The sequence below is a fragment of the Aotus nancymaae genome, unplaced genomic scaffold, assembly GCF_030222135.1.
Source record: "Aotus nancymaae isolate 86718 unplaced genomic scaffold, 86718_ANA_hifiasm-v0.15.2.pri h1tg000062l, whole genome shotgun sequence".
Classification (NCBI taxonomy): Eukaryota; Metazoa; Chordata; class Mammalia; order Primates; family Aotidae; genus Aotus; species Aotus nancymaae.
In genome coordinates this window covers 38,057,672-38,074,076 of record NW_026988476.1, presented here as the reverse complement: position 1 = coordinate 38,074,076, position 16,405 = coordinate 38,057,672, and the positions used below count along the sequence as shown (strand labels likewise).

Here is a 16,405-nt window from a genome sequence, read left to right as displayed (position 1 = left end):
GGCCAATAAAAACTTCCCCTCAGATCGCAATCATTTGGAAACATTTCCTTCGCCGTCTTGAGTTTGCGTTTATGGTTGGAGCGCATAAGCATTCCTAGTTACTCTGCTTGTTCATTTATTTATAAAATGTATTCTGTACTTACTATGTCACAGGCAGAGTTCTAGACATTGGGGATATTGACAAAGTCCCTGCTCTCACAGAGTTTTCATTCTAGTTGGGAAAATAGACAACTAAATTTAAATTAGAAATAGGTAACATAAAAAGCAGTCATAACTACGATAAAAAGCAATGTCAGGAGACAATGACAGCTGTTTATATGTGTGAATGTGTAATATGTATTTTTTAGAGTAGTAGAGGAAGGCTTTTATGATAAGGTGGCTATATTCATGCATTTTTGCACTGCTTAAATGAATTACCTGAGACTGGGTAATTTATTTATGAAGAAAAGAAGTTTAATTGCCTACAGTTGTCTAGACTTAATAGGAAGAGGTCTCAGGAAATTTACAATTATGGCAGAAGGTGAAGGGGAAGCAGGCACCTTCTTCACATGGTGGCAGGAGATAGAGAGCAAGTGGGGGAAGTACCACACACCTTGAAACCATCAGATCTCGTAAGAACTCTCACTCACTGTTATGAGAACAGCATGGAGGAAATCTGCCCCCACGATCCAATCACCTCCAACCAGGTTTTCCCCCCAACGTTGGGAATTACAATCCAACATGAGATTTGGGTGAGGACGCAGAGGCAAACCGTATCAGTGGCATTTCAACGGGGACCTGAAGCAAGTGAGGGAGAAGAGTCCTGTGGGTTTGCGGAGCAGCAATTTCCAGGCGGAGGGACCAGCAAGGGTACAAGTCCTGGGGTAGAAGTGCACTTGGTTTGTTTGAGAAACAGCAAGGAGGCCTGTGTGACAATGAAGTGAGTGAAGGGGAAAATGGTAGAGGCGAGATAAGGGCAAGGTGGTGGAGGGTCTTCTAGGCCCTGCTAAAGACTTTAGTTTTATTCACAGTGAGACCTTATATTTAATAATGAGAAGTAATATGCTCTAAGTTACTTTTCAGAAGGATCATTCCAGCTGCTGGGAGAAGAATCCAATACAGGGAAGCAAAGGTGGGAGGTGGGAGCCAGACCTGAGAGGAGACTATGGCAGTTCCCCTCGATCGTCATGGATCGGATTAGTATAGTAATGGAGGTGCTGGAGAAAGGATGTTGTAATCTACATACAGTTTGAAGATAAGCTTATGGGAATTTCTTACGTATTTCTGTGATATTAGATAAAGAAAGAAGTCAATAATGACCAAGATGCTCGCCCTGAGAATCTTGGAGAATGAAACTGTCATTTAGCGAGAAGAGGAAGCCTATGGAATGAGCAATCCTTTTTTTCCAGGGGCAGAGGAGGGTAGTGGTGAAATCAAGCGTTTGGTGTTGTTCATGTTAACTTTGAAATGTCTATTGCTGTCCAAAACGAGCTATAGATACGCAGTTCTGGTGAGTGAACAGGGCTGGAGAAATTTCAGTTGGGAGTTGTGAGGATAGAAATGAGGCTGAGTGAGATCATCTGGAAAGCAAATATAAATAGAGAAAGATGAGATTCTAAGACTGAGCTCCTGATACCACTGTCAGAAAGATGAGGACGAACCAGATAATATTTCTGAGGAGTAGATGGTGATGGAGGAGGAAAATCAGAAACTGTAGCATCCTGAAAACCAAGTGAAGAAAGTGTTGCATGAGGACTGAGAGATTGAGTAGAATAGGTTGGATGATTGAGGACTGACCATTGGATTCAACAACACTAAAATTGTTGACAACTTTGATAAGAGCTATTTATGGAAATAGTGGCATTGAGAGAATGAGAGGAGGAGTGGAGATGGCAGGTAGAGATCACTCTTTCTGGGAGTTTTCCAGAGAAATGGGCTAGAGAAAGATACTGATAGAGACTTTAATTTGCTTTTGAAAGATAAAAAATGTTTGCTTGTGACCAGGAGCAGTGGCTCAAGCCTGTAATCCCAGCACTTTGGGAGGCCGAGGTGGGCGGATCACGAGGTCAAGAGATCGAGACCATCCTGGCCAACATGGTGAAACTCTGTCTCTACTAAAAATACAAAAATTAACTGGGCGTGGTGGTGCACACCTGTGGTCCCAGCTACTTGGGAGGCTGAGGCAGAAGAATCACTTGAACCCAGGAGGCGGAGTTTGCAGTGAGCCGAGATTTCACCACTGCACTCCAGCCTGGGTGACAGAGTAAGACTTTATCTCAAAAAAAAAAAAATAAATAAAGTTTGCTTGTTAATGATATTTATCTAGTAGAGAGAAGAAAATTAGTCTTATATACAAGTACAAATTGTCTACCTTTTAAAAAAGTTTTTTTTTAGAGAAGGGGTCTCACTCTGTCATCCAGGCTGGAGTGCAGTGTCATGATCATAGCTCACTGTAACCTGAAACTCCTGAGCTCAAGGAATCCTCCTACCTCAGCATTGAGTAGACGTGATTACAAGCAGGCAGCACCACGTTCAGGTAATTTTAAAAAATTTTTAGAGATGGGATCTTACTATGTTACCCAGGCTGGTTTTGAATTCCTGACCTCAAGTGACTCTCCCACCTTGGCATCCCAGAGCCCCGAGATTACAGGTATAAGCCACCCCACCTGGCCACTGTTTTTTAAATTTTACTTTTTGTAGTAACTCATAGCTGTTAACAATTTTGGCTTATTTATGACTTGGTTCTTTCTCTAGCTTGAGGAGAACATACCATCCCAAGTTATTTTAGTTTGATTAGGGCTTTGAGACATATAGATAGCTTAAATTTATATTCTTAGCTTAGTTATTCAGCTTCTGCTTTACCTGAGAGATTTTTAATGACCATAAACTTTTTTACTTTTCTAACCATAAAATTATCCATTTCTATCTATCATTTCACATTGTAGCCTTAAAAAGTGATAACGAAATATAGATTTCAGGTATATATTTTTTTGAGACAGAGTCTTGATCTGTCACCCAGGCTGGAGTGCAGTTGGGTGATCTCGGTTCACTGCAACCTCTGCCTCCTGAGTTCAAGCGATTCTCCTGCCTCAGTCTCCCAAGTAGCTGGGATTATAGGAACCTAACACCATTTCTGGCTAATTTTCATATTTTCAGTAGAGACAAGGTTGTGACATGTTGGCCAGGCTGGTCTCAAACTCGATTTCAGGTAAATTTTAAAGACATATGTATACTAAAAATCCTCTTGCTCCTTTTCTAGTTATAAAAGGATGTTTTTCTCTTTAATACAAAGTGTTTTGTTTTTTTCTATCATGAGATATTTAGCTGATAAATGTCCACCGACTGAATTCCTGAATCTGCATACAACTGATATCCTTGCCAACAGTGAATGCAAGACTTCCAGATCACTTGCAAACCAGGCTCTTTTAAAAGATCTGTATCATTGTCTTTTCTGAAAACATATTTAAAAGCCATGTTTAATCAGAACCTAAAGCAGCTTTCTTTTCTATTGAAAGAAAGTTAGCAATTCTTATCAGTGTTAGTGGGTTGTGATAAGGATTCACCATCCCCACTGTTTTTCATTAATGGCCAAGTTTCTGATTGTGGCGTAGAGCCAAATGCATGTTTTTTTAACATTCGACTATTTTCTCTATATCCCAGGAAATGTGAAATGTGTGTCCCATCCAGTAAAACATGGTGCTGCCACCATGGAGTCTGCTTTATTTGAACCTTTAATTTTTTCTTTTCAGAGTGTTATAATTTTAACTTTCTTGCTCAATCTAAGGCAGAATGAGTAGTTCTTTTGAGTCTCCTTATTCTAATATTAGATTTCCCAAACTAAATTCCGTCTTAACAATGCACAGTTCTAGATTTAAATATGATGTCAAAACTCTACTCTCTTTGTATGCTGATTTAATGTCTCTCCTGTGTTAAAAGCAAGATTGAAAATGGACATGCAGATGGACATAGCCAAAGAATTAATGAGCTTGAAGATATGGCAACAGAAACTTCCCAAAGTGAAATGCAAAAAAAAAAAAAAACAAGCAAACAAAAAAAAAAAACAAACAAAAAGAATAATGCAAAAGCCAATACATTTTTTTTTTTTTAATTATACTTTAAGTTCTGGGGTACATGTGCAGAACATGCAGGTTTGTTACATAGGTATAAACATGCCATGGTGGTTTGCTGCATCCATCACCCCGTCATCTACATTAGGTATTTCTTCTAATGCTATCCCTTTCCTAGCCCCCAATACCTTGCTATCCCTCCCCTAGCCTCTCACCCCCTGACAGGTCCCAGTGTGTGATATTCCCCTCCCTGTGTCCTTGTGTTCTCATTGTTCAACACCCACTTATGAGTGAGAACATGCAGTGTTTGGTTTTCTGTTCTTCTGTCAATTTGGTGAGAATGATGGTTTCCAGCTTTATCCATGAGGACATAAACTCATCCTTTTTTATGGCTGCATAGTATTCCATGGTGTACATGTGCCACATTTTCTTTATCCAGTCTATCGTTAATGGGCATGTGGGTTGGTTCCAAGTCTTTGCTATTGTGAACAGCATTGCAATAAACATACATGTGCATGTGTCTCCATAATAGAATGATTTATAATCTCTTGGGTATATACCCAGTAATGGGATTGCTGAGTCAAATGGTATTTCTATTTCTAAATTCTTGAGGAATCACCACACTGTCTTCCACGATGGTTGAGCTAATTTACACTCCCACCAACAGTGTAGAAGCGTTCCTATTTCTCTACATCCTCTCCAGCATCGGTCGTCTCCAGATTTTTTAATGATTGCCATTCTAACTGGCGTGAGATGGCATCTCAATGTGGTTTTGATTTGCATTTCTCTAATAACCAATGATGATGAGCTTTGTTTCATGTTTGTTGGCTGCAGAAATGTCTTCTTTTGAAAAGCGTCTGTTCATATCCTTTGCCCACTTTTTGATGGGGTTGTTTGTTTTTTTCTTGTAAATTTGTTTAAGTTCTTTGTAGATTCTGGATATTAGCCCTTTGTCAGATGGGTAGATTGCAAAATTTTTTTCTCATTCTGTTGGTTGCCAGTTCACTATAATGATAGTTTCTTTTGCTGTGCAGAAGCTCTTACATTTAATTAGATCCCATTTATCTATTTTGGCTTTTGTTGTCATTGCTTTTGGTGTTTTAGTTATGAAGTCCTTGCCCATGCCTATGTCCTGAATGGTATTGCCTAGGTTTTCTTCTAGAGTTTTTATGGTGTTAGGTCTTATGTTTAAATTTTTAATCCATCTGGAGTTAATTTTTGTATAAGGTTTAAGGAAGGGATCCAGTTTCAGCTTTCTACATATGGCTAGCCAGTTTTTTTTTAACACCATTTATTAAATAGGGAATCCTTTCTCCATTGCTTGTTTTTGTCAGATTTGTCAAAGATCAGATAGTTGTAGATGTGTGGCATTACTTCTGAGGCCTCTGTTCTGTTCTATTGGTCTATATCTTTGTTTTGGTACTAGTACCATGCTCTTTTGATTACTGTAGCTTTGTAGTATAGTTTGAAGTCAGGTAGCATGATGCCTCCAGCTTTGTTTTGTTTTCTTAGAATTGTCTTGGCTATACGGGCTCTTTTTTGGTTAAACTTATGAAGTTTAAGGTGTTTTTTTCCAATTCTGTGAAGAAATTCAATGATGGGGATAGCATTAAATCTATAAACTACTTTGGGCAGTATGGCCATGTTCACAATATTCATTCATTCATTCTTCCTAACCATGAGCATGGAATGTTTTCCATCTGTTTGTGTCCTCTCTTGTTTCCTTGAGCAGTGATTTGTAGTTCTTGAAGAGGTCCTTCACATCCCTTGTTAGTTGTATTCCTAGGTCTTTTATTTGCTTTGTTGCAATTGTGAATGGGAGTTCACTTATGATTTGGCTGTGCTTAACAATTTGAGATTTTGGGCTGAGACAATGGGGTCTTCTAAATACACAATCATGTCATCTGCAAATAGAGACAATTTGACTTCCTCTTTTCCTAATTGAATACCCTTTATTTCTTTTTCTTGCCTGATTGCCCTGGCCAGAACTTCCAAGACTATGTTAAATAGGAGTGGTTAGAGAGGGCATCCTTGTCTTGTGCCAATTTTTAAAGGAAATGCTTCCAGTTTTTGCCATTCAGTATGGTATTAGCTGTGGGTTTGTCATAGATAGCTCTTATTATTTTGAGACATGTTCCATTGATACCTAGTTTATTGAGAGTTTTTAGCATAAAGGACTGTTGAATTTTGTTGAAGGCCTTCTCTGCATCTATTATCATGTGGTTTCTGTCTGTGGTTCTGTTTTTGTAATGAATTAGGTTTATAGATTTGCACATGTTAAACCAGGCTTTCATCCCAGGGATGAAGCTGACTTGATCGTAATTGATAAGCTTTTTGATGTTCTGTTGGATTCAGTTTGCTAGATTTTATTGAGGATTTTCACATCAATATTTATCAGGGATATGGACCTGAAATTTTCTTTTTCATTTGTGTCACTGCCAGGTTTTGGTATCATGATGTTGTTGGTCTCATAACATGAGTTAGGAAGGATTCTTTCTTTTTGTATGTTTTGAAATAGTTTCAGAAGAAATGGTACCAGCTTCCCTTTGCATCTCTGGTAGAATTCTGCTGTGGACCCATCTGATCCTAGACATTTTTCATTGGTAGGCTATTCATTGCTGCCTCAATTTCAGACATTGTTGTTGGTCTATTCAGGAATTTGACTTCTTTCTGCTTTAGTCTTGGGAGTGTTTTAGTGTCCAGGATTTTATCTATTTCTTCTAGATTTACTGGTTTATTTGCATGGAGGTGTTTGTAGTAATCTCTGATGGTAGTTTGTATTTCTTTGAGATCGGTGGTGATAGCCCCTGTAACCTTTTTTTATTGCATCTATTTGACTCTTCTCTCTTTTTTATTAGTCTGGCTAGCAGTCTATCTATTTTGTTGATCTTTTCAAAAAACCAGCTCCTGGATTTATTGATTTTTTTGAGGATTTTTTTTATGTGTCTGCATCTCCTTCACTTCTGTTCTGATGTTAGTTATTGCTCATCCTCAGCTAGTTTTTGAATTTGTTTGATTTTCCTACTCTAATTCTTTTAATCATGATGTTAGGGTGTCAATTTTAGATATTTTCTCACTTCTCATGTGGGCATTTAGTGCTGTAAATTTCCCTATACACACTGCTTTAAATGTGTCCCAGAGATTCTGACACATTGTGTCTTCATTCTCATTGGTTTCGAAGAACATCTTTATTTCTGCCTTCATTTCATTATTTATCCAGTAGTCATTCAGGAGCAGATTGTTTAGTTTCCATGTAGTTGTGTAGTTTTGAGTGAGTTTCTTAATGCTGAGTTCTACTTTGATTGCACTGTGGTCTGAGAGACTGTTATGATTTCTGTTTTTTGCATTTGCTGAGAAGTGTTTTACTTCCAATTATGTGGTCAGTAAGTGTGTTGTGGTGCTGAGAAAATTGTATATTCTGTTGATTTGAGGTGGAGAGTTATGTGGTCCAGATCTGAGTTCATGTCCTGGATATCCTTGTTAATATTCTGTCTCATTGATCTGTCTAATATAGACAGTGGGGTGTTAAAGTCTCCCACTATTATTGTGCGGGAGGCTAAGTCTCTTTATAGGTCATTAAGAACTTACTTTATGTATCTGGGTGCTCCTGTATTGGGTGCATATATATTTAGGATAGTTAGCTCTTCTTGTTACATTGATCCCTTTACCATTATGTAATGCTTTTGTCTCTTTTGATGTTTGTTGGTTTAAAGTCTGTTTTATCAGAGACTAGGATTGCAACCCCTGCTTTTTTTTCACTCTCCATTTGCTTGGTAAATCTTCCTCCATCCCTTTATTTTGAGCCTATGTGTGTCCTTGCATGTGAGATGGGTCTCCTGAATACAGCACACTGATGGGTCTTGACTTTTTCATCCAATTTACCAGTCTGTGTCTTCTGATTGGGGCATTTAGATCATTGACATTTATTATTAATATTTTAATGTGTGTATTTGATCCTGCCATTTTGATGCTAGCTGGTTGTTTTGCCCATTAGTTGATGTGGTTTCTTCATAGCGTCGATGGTCTTTACAATTTGGTATGTTTTTGCAGTGACTGGTACTGGTTATTCCTTTCCATGTTTAGTGCTTCCTTCAGGAGCTCTTGTAAGGCAGGCCTAGTGGTGATGAAATCTCTCAGCAGTTTCTCGTCCATAAAAGATTTTATTTCTCCTTTGCTTATAATGCTTAGTTTGGCTGGATATGAAATTCTGGGTTGAAAATTCTTTTCTTTAAGGGTGTGGAATATTGGCCTCTACTCTCTTCTGTCTTGTAGGGCTTCTGCCAAGAGATCCACTGTGACTCTGATGGGCTTCCCTTTATGAGTAACCCAACCTTTCTCTCTGGCTGTCCTTAACATTTTTTCTTCATTTCAACCCTGGTGAATCTGAAAATTATGTGTCTTGGTGTTGCTCTTCTCAAGGAATATCTTTGTGATGTTCTCTGTATTTCCTGAATTTGAATGTTGGCCTGCCTTGCTAGGTTGGGGGCATTCTCCTGGATAATATACTGAAAGTGTTTTCCAACTTGGTTTCATTCTCCCCATCACTTTCAGGTACACCGATCAAACATAGATTTGGTTTTTTCACACAATCTCATATTTCTTGTAGGCTTTGTTCATTTCTTTTCATTCTTTTTTCTCTAATATTGCCTTCTCGCTTTATTTCATTGAGTTGATCATCAATCTCTTATATCCTTTCCTCCGCTTGATCAATTCGGCTGTTGAAACTTGTGTATGCTTCATGAAGTTCTTGTGCTGTATTTTTCAGCTTCATCAAGTCGTTTATGTTCTTCACTATGCTGGTTATTCTAGTTACCATTTTGTCTAACCTTTTTTCAAGGTTCTTAGCTTCTTTGCGTTGGGTTAGAACGTGGTCCTTTAGCTCAGAGAAACTTGTTATTACCCACCTTCTGAAGCCTGCTTCTGTCCAAATTCTCCAACCAGTTTTGTTCCCCTGCTGGTGAGGAGTTGTGATCTCTTGGAGAAGAAGAGTCATTCTGGTTTTTGGAGATTTCAGCCTTTTTGCACTGGTTCCTTCCCATCTTCGTGGATTTATTTACCTTTGGACTTTGAAGTTGATGACTTTTGGATGGGGTCTCTGTGCAGACGTCCTTTCTGTTGATGTTGAAACAATTTTTTCTGTTTGTTAGTTTTCCTTGTAACAGTCAGGCCCCTCTGCTGCAGATCTGCTGGAGTTTGCTGGAAGTCCACTACAGACACTGTTTGCCTGGGAATCACCCGCTGGAGCTACAAAACAGCAAAGATTGCTGCTCGTTCCTTCCTCTGGTAGCTTTGTCCCAGAAGGGCATCCACCAGATGCCAGGCAGAGTTCTCCTCTATGAGATGTCTCCCAGTCAGGATACACGGGGGTCAGGGGGTCACTTGAGGAGTCAGTCTGTCTCTTATCAGAGCTCGAGTGCTGTGCTGGGAGATCCATTGCTCCTTTCAGAGATGATGTGCAGGGACGTTTAAATCTGCTGAAGCTGAACCCTCAACCATCCCTTTTCCCAGGTACTCTGTCCCAGGAAGGTGGGGGCTTTATTTATAAGTCCCTGACGGGCTGCTGCCTTTTTTCAGAGATGCCCTGCCCAGCAAGAAAGGAGTCTAGGGACAGTCTGCCTGCAGAGGCCCCACCCAGTTGCTGTGTAAATTTTCCAGGGACTCTGTTTACACAGGCAAGTTTAAAACGGCCAGTGGAAGCCTTAGCAATGGCGGACACCCCTCCCCCCACCAAGCTGGAATATCTCAGGTCTAGTTAAGACTGCTGTGCTGGCTGCGAGAATTTCAAGCCAGTGGATCTTAGGTTGCTGGTCTTTGTTGGGGTGGGACCCAGCCAGCCAGATCACTTGGCTCTCTGGCTTCAGCCCCCTTTTTCAGGGGAATGAGTGGTTCTGTCTTGCTGGTGTTCCGGGTGCCACTCAGTTGGAAATGTGGAGATCATTCACCCATTGCTCACACTGGGAACTGCGGACTGGCGCTGTTTCTATCTGGCCATCTTGGTGGACATCCAAGTCAATACATTTTTAAAGGACCAGGATAAAACCAACCAACAAAAAAATAAACAAAAAACCCCAAACATAATAGAACATCTGATATCTGTGGGACAATATCACAAGATGTGTATACGTGCAATCAGGAATACCAGAAGGACACCAAACCACAGGTTCAGAAGCTCAGAAAGTAACAAGCAGGATAAATAACAAAAGGCTACACTTACACTTATTGTAGTCAAACTGTGACAAAGAGAAAATCTGGCAAGAAGCCAGAGCAAGAAAAGAAAAAAAAAAAAAAAAAACCTCACCCACAGAGGAACAAGGGTAGAAATTACAAAGGCTTCTCCTCAGAAATTATGCAACAAGAACATGAAAAGTGATGAAAGAAAAAATCCCCACCAAACAGGAGTTTCTTTTATTTTTTAACTTACAGTTTTTGTGGGTACATAGTAGGTTTATATATTTATGGTGTGTTTGGGATATTTTGATATAGGCACACAATGTGTAATAATCATATCTGGATGAATGGGTTATTCATCACCTCAAGCATTTATCCTTTGTGTTACAAACAATCCAATTATAGTCTTTAGTTACTTTTAAATTTACAATTAAATTATCACATCACTATGTTGTGCTATCAAATACTAGATCTTACTCATTCTTTTTAAACTACTTTTTGTACCCATTAACCATCTTCACTTCCCTCCCACCATTCCCCAACGGCCCTTCCCAGCCTCTGGTAACCATCAGTCTACTCTCTATCTCCATTAGTTTAATTTTTAAAATTTTTAATTTCAACAAATAAATGAGAGGATGAGAAGTTTGTCTTTCTGTGCCTGGCGTATTTCACTTAACATAATGACCTCCAGTTTCATCCATGTTGTTGCAAATAATGGGATCTCATTCTTTTTCATGGATGAATAGTACTCCATTGTAAATATGTATCACATTTTCTTTGTCCGTTCATCTGTTGACAGACAGTTAGGTTGCTTCCAAATCTTGGCTATTGTGAACAGTGCTGCAATAAACATGAGACTGTAGATATCACTTTGATATACTGATTTTCTTTCTCTTGTGTATATATACCTACCAGTGGGATTGCTGGATCATATGGTAGCTCTATTTTTCATTCTTTTTTTTTCTCAGAATTTCATTACTTTTTATTATATACCAAATAGTTTATATTTTAGCTCTTTACAAAGAAAATGCTAAGAAAAACTATAATCACGTTACATAGTTTTAAAATAGTAATTCCAGATTTCTTTGTATATAACATGGAATGGTGCAGTAGCTACATCCCCTGTAACAGACTTTAGTTCAGTTCAATGATATGGCACATCCTGCAAAATTAACTAGTCACACACACACAAAGTCTCAAATACAGTAAAAATGTACACACAAAGGTAATTTACAATAACAAGGAATGTAATATTTCTTGGCTGTGCTTCAGAAATGTAGGGTCAGTAGCCTTAGTCAAGGCACAAAGCAGGAAAAGGTGAGCACAGCTGTCCCTAGGAGTGGACAAGGTATGTACTATCACTGATGAGGTATGCATCCATGCAAAGGATTTAAAACTGCTGAGTCTCACTACAAAAACTGGACCGAGTTAAAAGGAAATGCTGTAGCTTCCCCCTACTATCTGGCTATGGATCGAGTCCACAGTCTTACTTCATCGTATAGAAAATAAAATTGACAAGGATCTCCAAAAGTAAATTACTATTTGTTTAAATGAAACAAAATGCTTCATTAATCCCAATTCTTGGTTGCACCTCCTGGACTAGAAGCATTTTGTAGAAAAAAGAGTGCTTCACAAAATTGGAATGTAATTCAGGTGAAAGACAAAACATTTTCCACATATACTTAAAATTTCAAACTTTCAAATGGCCCTTACAGCTGAACTGTTGTATGTTACAATAGTGAGGGTTCTGGGGATCCTTTAGCAGCAAATGCCGGTTTAAAGTGCACAGGGTCTCTTTGGTTGATTTGCTTGCTGGCTTGTTCCTCTTCCTGTAGAGTTGCACAGAAAGATTTCACTTTATCCTGCAGCTCAGTTAAAATGTCTATTTTTTGCCGAAGAATAGCTTCAAGTCGTGTGGCATATGAATTCACATCGTAGTCTACTTCTTCATTCATCTCTAAGAGAGGCTTTTCATCTTTTAACCATCAAACTGATTCCTGGAATGCTGCCCTTTGATCTTCTACAACTTGTTCTTCCATTTCTACTGTTTGTGAGACTGCTTTCATGGAAAGTTAACAATTGTGGAGAAACTTCTTCATTTTGTTCAAATAAGTTTTAGATCATCTCTCTGAGGGGAACTCCCCACATCCTGCTGTGTCTCTAAGTCATCAATCTGGTTTGGTGGACTGGACGAACATCACCAGCAGCAGTTGGATCTACAGTCAATTATTTGACCCTATTTGTATATCTTAATGTATTAAGAGTGTTTTCACAGGATGCAAATCCTGGAGAGATTGTGGCAATCAGGCAGATATGAGAGTTTTCACCTATGAAAGAATCTCTTAACACCTGAGTAAGTTTATTTGCACAGAAAGGAGCATGAAGTTTATTTCTACCTAAGGCTGTGATGTACTCCTTGAGTGCTAAAAGGCTTTTATTAATTTCAGCACCTTCAAGCCTTGTTTGCCTGTCTGCACTGGAAGTATCAGCTCCTCTTTCATTTTCAGCCAAATCAATGAGGGAAAATTTTCCATGTAGTTTTCCTTTCCTTTTAAGAATAATCTGAAACACTGCATGGCTCTGAGATGAATGTGCATTTGCAGATGTTTCACTGGGTGTTTGCGACTGTTGCCTGTGTCAATGAGTTTCAGGACATCTTCAACACATTTGACCTCCCGTTCCTGTAATCCTGCCACTTGAACCTGCTGTTTTCCATCTTCTAGAACTTTTAATTTTGTTTTCCTATTTAGCAAGTCAAACAGCTTTCCACTATAAATTTCAAAGAAGGTTGCATATACTGAAGTTCTAGCTTTTTATGGTTTGGCTTCTTTAGAGTTAAAAAGATATCTGGAGATGCTAATGCATAAATTCCTTTAGAACAATCTTGGCTCTTTCCTGAAAAGTCACCACCCATAGTTTTTCACTGGAAATTTTCCACTTCCAGTCTGCCCATAAGCAAAGCATGTAGCCATTCCCCATATAGTTTCCACTAGTGGTCTAGCAGTAAACCTGTAAACCATTTCATTAGGAGCTGAGTCATCAAAGGCATAATCAAAACGAAATGTTTTGTTTTCTAGGTACCTTTTTAAAGTTACCTTTTGTTTTGGTTCATGTACCATCACAACATATTTACTAAGAATTGTGATTACATCAAGATCTTTTATTTGAGTTTCTTTTTTCTTTCTTGAGACGGAGTCTTGCTCTGTCACCAGGCTGGAGTGCAGTAGCACAATCTCGGCTCACTGCAACCTCCGCCTCCTGGGTTCAAGCGATTCTTCCGCCTCAGGCTCCCGCGTAGCTGGGACCACAGGCGCGTGCCACCACGCCTGGCTAATGTTTTTGTGTTTTTACTAGTGACAGTGTTTCACCGTGTTGGCCAGGATGGTCTTGATTTCTTGACCTCGTGATCCGCCTGCCTTGGCCTCCCAAAGTGCTGGGATTATGGGCGTTGGCCACCGTGCCCGGCCGAGTTTATTTTTTCTTGAGTGGTCATTTTCTTACACACACACATATACTATGTACATCAATATGTCTGCTGTTGTTAATGGTCTATAATCCAAACTTCCTCTAAAGTCTCTGATTATACACATAATTTCATAACTTGTGTTTGTAGCATCAACATCCTGGACTCTTTTTTCTCTAAATTCTTGCTGTTGCAGTCTCCTTTTATTCTCATTTTTCTTCCAGTATTTCTACCTCTTTTACACAATTAGATTTTCTACATGCATTCTATTGTGCAGAGAAAGTCTGTTCAGGAAATTGACTGGGCTATGCGTGTGAAGAACCAACCACTCTATTATCTCTTGGAGGAGGGTCATTCTTAATAGAAGCCACAGTCCGTCGATTCTTTACAATTTTGTTTACTTTGGCTGAGCATGCTGGAGGCGGAGGTGTTTCTGGACTGGGTTTAATTTCTTCATTAGGATCAAGGTCAGGGTTAAGTGAAAAGATGCTCTCCAGGTCAATCTCTTTGCCTTTTGCATCTCCATTTCCTATCCATTCAACAATTACACTTTCATTATCTTCATTTAAAGATGTTACCATTGTTTGATGTATTTGGCCATCACTGTGCTTGAACCCCACATAAATTCCCATCTGGATCTTGCTGAAGTTGGCCGTTGCCATCACCTCATCTGGAGCAGCAGCAGTGGGCCCAAGGAGGAGAATGGGAGGGTAGAAAAGGAGGAGGCAGGGTAGATGTCTCTTTTTAATTCTTTCAGGAACCTCCATACTCTTCTCCATAGTGGTTATACTAATTTATATCCCCACCAACAGTGTATGAGTTTCCCCTATCTCCACATTCTCACCAGCATTGACTATTATCTGTCTTTGGATAAAAGCCATTTTAATTGGGGTAAGATAATATCTCATTATAATTTTGATTTGCATTTCTCTGATGATCAGTGACGTCGAGCACCTTTTCATATAACTGTTTGCCATTTGTATGTCTTCTTTTGAGAAATGTCTAGTCAGATCTTTTGCCCATTTTTAATTAGCTTATTAGATTTTTTTCCTGTAGATTTGTTTGTACTACTCATATATTCTGGTTATAAATCCCTTGTGGTATGGATAGTTTGCAAATATTTTCTCTCATTCTGTGGGTTGTCTCTTCACTTTGTTAATTGTTTCCTTCACCGTGCAAAAGCTTTTTAAGTTGATGTGATCCCATTTGTCCATTTTTGCTTTGGTTGCCTGTGCTTATGGGGTATTACTGAAGAACTCTTTGCCCAGTCCAATGTTCTAGTTTGTCTAATGTTTTCTTATAGTAGTTTCATAATATGAGGCCTTAGATTTAAGTCTTTAATCCATTTTGGTTTTATTTTTGGATCGGGCCAGAGGTAGGAGAGTCTAGTTTCATCCTTCCACATGTGGATATTCAGTTTTTCTGGCACCATTTATTGAAGAGATGGTCCTTTCCACAATGTATGTTCTTGGCACCTTTGTCAAAAATGAATTCATTATAGATGTACTGATTTGTTTCTGAGTTCTGTATTCTGCTGCATTGGTCTATGTGTCTGTTTTTAAGCCAGTACCATGCTGTTTTGGTTACTACAGCATAGTTATGTAATTTGAAGTCAGGTAATATGATTCCTCCACTTTTGTTCTTTTTGCTTAGGATAGCTTTGGCTATTCTAGGTCTTTTTTGGTTTCATAAAAATTTTATAACTTTTTTGTTTTTGTGAGGAATGTCATTGGTATTTTGATAGAGATTGCACTGAATCTTTAGGTAGTATGGACATTTTAATGATGATTCTTCTAATCCATGAACATGGAATATCTTTCCATTTTTTATGTCCTCTTTAATTTCTTTGGTCCAATTTTATAGTTTTCATTGTAGAGATTTTTCACTTCTTTGGTTAATTCCTAGTTATTTAATTTTATTTGTTGTCATTGTAAATGGGGTTAGTTTCTCTATTTCTTTTTCAGATTGTTCACTCTTGACATATAGAAATCCTACTGATTTTTGTATGTTGATTTTGTATCCTACAACTTTAATAAATTTGTTTATCAGTTCTAATGGTTTTTTTGGTAGAGTCTTTAGGTTTTTCCAAATATGATCATATCATCTGCAAACAAGGACAATTTGACTTCTCTCTTTCCAATCTGGATACCCTCTATTTCTTTCTCTTGTCTGATTGCTCCAGGTAGATTTTCCAATTTATGGGCATATAATTGCTCATAGAAGCCTCTAATGATCCCTTGAATTTCTGTGGTATTTGTTGTAATGTCTCCTTTTTCATCTCTGATTTAATTATTCTTTTAAAGACAGAGTCTGGCTCTGTTGCCCAGGCTGAAATGCAGTGGCAGGGTTTTAGCTCACTGCAACCTCTGCCTCCCAGATTCAAGCAATTCTGATGCCTCAGCCTCCTGAGTAGCTGGAACTACAGGTGTGTGCCACCACCCCTGGCTAATTTTTATATTTTTAGTAGAGACAGAGTTTCACCATGTTGGCCAAGCTGGTCTTGAACTCCTGAGCTCAAGTGATCCACCTGCCTCAGCCTCCCAAAGTGCTGGGATTACAGATGTGAGCCACTGTGCCTGGCTTGACTTAATTTATTTGCTGCTTCTCTCTTTTTTTTCTTAGCTACTCTGATTAAAGTTTTGTCACTTTTATCTTTTTAAAAAACTAACTTTTTGTTTCATTGATCTTTTGTTTTCTTCATTTAATTTCATTTATTTCTGCTCTGATG

At 38.7% G+C, this 16,405-nt stretch overlaps 1 pseudogene; it reads right to left on the bottom strand.

Annotated features, from left to right (window-relative positions):
• Nucleotides 1–12,440: 12,440 nt before the first annotated feature.
• On the bottom strand, nt 12,441–14,456 carry LOC105726934 (kinesin-like protein KIF2A; annotated as a pseudogene).
• Between the last annotated feature and the right edge of the window lie 1,949 nt (nt 14,457–16,405).